Here is a 4,265-nt window from a genome sequence, read left to right as displayed (position 1 = left end):
TCCAATTATTGTCAAAAGACACTGCCCTGATTTTCTCTTTATAAAATGCAAATCTGCCTTTTATTACTTTTGGTGACATAATATGTGTTTGAACCTAAATGATCTGCATGAGCATCACTACACAGCATGTTAGAGCATGTGCACTAACCAACAGGTCACGTCTCCAACATGTCAACCATTCCATCTAAATGTGTCATTTAACTCCATTTCTCTCTTAATTAAACCCTTGATATGTTATTGTTTACTGTAGGAGTATAGCGAAGCCTCACATTAGAGAGGAAATCCTACAAATGCAATGGTGTAGGTTAAAATAATACCTCAGGATTATAAAACCGCTTGAGTGTGACTGGATAATTACTGCTTTGCTCTCATAACCTCTGCTTGCGTCTCTCGGGTGGGTGTAATGAGAAAACGGTTAGCATGTCTGCCCTACCCATGAACTGAGATTTGTTCCGCATTATTAGCGTCGGAGGCCAGTCTCTCACAGGAAAGAGTGACATTTACTGCAGCACCTTGTCATGGCTGCAATACTCCCTCAACATACAGTACGTGTGGGTTAGGGATTGTCCATTTAAATGGATCAAGGACAAGGTTTCAAGCATCCATACAAACCGGCTTCATTGAAAAGTGTAGGCAAGCATGAGAGTGCTATCTGATGAAAGCTTGGATGGGAGTGGAACGTTCCGCAGGTGATCTACTGACTGAAAAAGAAGCAGCTAAACTGTTTCCATAATGACCAACACAATCACAGCCAAAATGGGTTAGGACTTGCTTTTTGGGTGTTAAATAAACACACAAATACCAGACGAGCCTGAGTGAATCAGGTTGTGCCACTGATGATTTATTTAAATACTCTCCTCACATAAATAAAGCATTTTAGAAGGGGAACCCCTACAAATGCATATGCAATAAGGTCAGCCACAAAAATAATTGTGTCCATGCCTTTTCATGCATGCTTTACACTCTTAAAAATAGGTTGTTCATTGGTTCAATGAAGAACCTTTAAGAACCTTTCAATTGCACAAAAGCAGGTAGTGCAGTGGAAAAAGGTTCTTCAGATTTTTTTTAATGTTTTTCACATATAAAAAAGGTATTGGTTAATTTAAGAACTGTTCATTGAAAGGTTTTTCTTTTCTGAGGGAAACCCCCAACCACCCCCCCAAAAAAAGCATTGGCTTCGCTGCAAAAAAACCATTTTGGAAGATTAAATTTAAGACTTTAGAATAACCATTTTTGCAAAAGAGACTTTGATGATGTAAGCTGTTAGTAAACTAGATTTTAACGGAAGTAGCAACAGATATTTTCATCCATATTGTGATGTTCATCTGAAGGTATCAGATTATTGAAAACTGAATCAAAATGTAGGGTGGACTTGGTTCTTTGTCACTCTTCCTGGAGGCAGACCAGCAGCACACATTTCGCATCTCTCCCTCATCTGACCCATCCATTTTAGGCCTTGGAGTTTCTACTAACAAGCTGATGAGTGAAATCAGGTGTGTTTGATTGGGAAACGTTAGATAAATATGCAGTGCTGGTGTGCCTCAAGGAACAGGGTTGGGAAACATGCATCAGCTGCTGATTTGATTTTGAGATGTGGGTGTTTTCCTCAGAAGTGGAGACTGATGTACTTGAGATTGCAGAGGCGGGTTTAAGAGGACCAAACAAGTGGACAAATCCAGAGAAGTCTGAATTTACACCAGAAGGTCATGTTATGACATTATGATTAAAGATTAAAGAAAACAAAAAAACAAGCATGGATGAATTGTTCGCAATAAGATGCATTTACAGAACAGACAGGGTGAACTTGTGAGAAACATCTCTGCATGCAAGCATCGGTCATTCTTCAGGTTTCTGGTGTACTCTTAAATATTTCTCACTTGAAAACATGCAGTGCCTTATTTTAGCAATGTAAAACATTGATACTGAAGCGCATAGGAGAGCATGAATGTGGCAGTGCATTCCAAGACAAACATGTCAGCCATTAAAGAGTTATCATGTCTTATTTTATCTGGAATATCCAGTATCAAAGACCACCCAGAAGCAAACACAGCCTAATGTTGGCTACATTTCCCAGGAATGTTTTGATCCCGTCTCCCATCTCCTCTCCTTCATGTGTTCTCCTCAGACTGCACACGGCTGTCACTGCAGATTCACCCGGGACTATGATCCGCATCCGCTTCTCCTCGAGGCTGTTGTGGAGAAATGCTTTGGTGCTGTATGTTAATGAAATTAGCAGTAATCTGTCACACCACCTGACTATTTTCAGTGCTTTAGCATCAAATGTCTGGCAGGTTCGCTGGACAAGGATTATACAAAATAACATGATTTGTAGTCTTAAAAAATAAATAATAAAAGATCTGGGGGAATGTAGGGCAAACGAGGAGATCAGAGAGTTATGCAATCTGACTCTGTGATGATAAAAGCATGGAAAATATCCAAACCAGCTGTTATACTCGCCCAAAGTGTCCTCAAGCCCAGCAGCACAAACATAACTGACAGCTTCATGGTGATAAAAATGACCAGGGAATCTGAACCACGATCATTTGCAAGTAAATTAGTACTTGTGTAAGGTCACAATTCACATTCAATATACAATAAAAATACTGCCTAGAGCATACGGAGCAGAGAAATGCTTTTAAGCAGTTCACATTCTTGTGCTGGGCTTTTGTTGGCTGCATTAACTTCACCTTTCACTCTTATTCATTTAACTCATTTACTTCAAAATAATGCAGTGTTTTTCTAAAGAATTTCATGATGACAATTTATATTCCTTTCAGACATTTACGCATTAGCATTTAGTTCAAATTAAAAAAGAAAATCATGCAAATTTCCCACAGTACAAAGTATTACAGTCTCTAAGAGATGTATCAAAAGTTAGTGTTTTTTTTCTTAAAACAAGAAATAAATATCCGAAAATGGAGGAAAAATTGACAGCATCATATTATCTTTTGCATATTTTGCTTCTCAAACACAGGCATGTATTGCTGGAAAACAACACAATGGTGATTTATTTCTCCAATGTAAATGGAATGCACTTTACATTTTCTGTCGAGCTAGACGTTGCTCAGATGTTGAAGTTACATGAAACCCAGCTTCTTTTATTTCCTGAATTTGTCATTTGTTGCATGCATGTCATTTTGATTTCATGTTGCTCACAGGTTATTTTTGCCTTCTTTGAATCAGTTTAGATTTCAAAGAGTAAGTATGGACAGCTGATGTTAATCTTAAAAAGCCACTTTTATCAGCGATCCCTCATAAGATGAATCTCCAAACCACACCATAACTTTCCAGAGGATAGAAAGAGACCACAAGAGCCACGGTGTCAATAAAGATACAAGTGACCCGTGTTGGAAAAAAAATGGGAATGTGCACAGAATAATTTTGAGTTTATAGGCGAAAATGATTTTAGTCAATTTTGAGGTTTTCACAAGAAATAGTTCATTAAGCCCTCGTCTAGTGATCCCAATACTCCAAATAATAATTGTAGATATTTAATGACCTTTATTTGTACATTTTCTGAGAGGAGTACCTTTTCTCCGTTCGCTTCTCATGCTGACTGTCATCCGAAGATCCCGATAAATATTAAGTATTTATGGATTCACGCAAACATAATCTGGAAATCACTTGCTGCTCTTGATTGAACTGCTTTTGTAGTTTTAATAAGCAATTTATTTGTAAAGACTAAAGGGATTTTTACATTTGATTATTTGTTTTTCTTACATGAATGCTTTTGTATAAGTGTAAAATTAATAAGGTTATGCACTATTTGTTCTGTTGTTTTTTTCCTCTAACATCTGTTCTTATTTATAATGACAAAGATAAAATAAAAAATAGCAATATTGTGATGAATAATTTAGTAATTATTATTAAGAAATGCAATGTTGCAGGTGATTTTGCTTCGCAACCTTCAGAAAACTTTAACTAGATTTTTCTCAAAACTGACTTTGCTGACTCAATCAAACGTCATTTTTTCTTCAGATTTCAACAAATCATACATCATTCTGAGGTATTTTATTGGAACATGTGAGTGTAGAGATAACATTTGCACATTGTGAACTCATTTTGCCAGCACAGGTCACATGAAATAATGTGTCGCAAGACCAAAGCATGGCTCTCTTTTGTAAGGATAAGGCAACTCATCAATGCCTGAAGCGAAGGACATGGAAAACTCATTAATACATTTACCCCCTAAATAAATGCCATCTGCTGGGAGAGAAAGAGGTCAGGGTAAAGAACGGATGGAGGGAAAAAGATAGTTTTGTACT

The sequence above is a fragment of the Carassius auratus genome, chromosome 39, assembly GCF_003368295.1.
Source record: "Carassius auratus strain Wakin chromosome 39, ASM336829v1, whole genome shotgun sequence".
In the NCBI taxonomy this organism is placed as follows: Eukaryota; Metazoa; Chordata; class Actinopteri; order Cypriniformes; family Cyprinidae; genus Carassius; species Carassius auratus.
Note: the sequence above shows the minus strand (reverse complement) of the source record.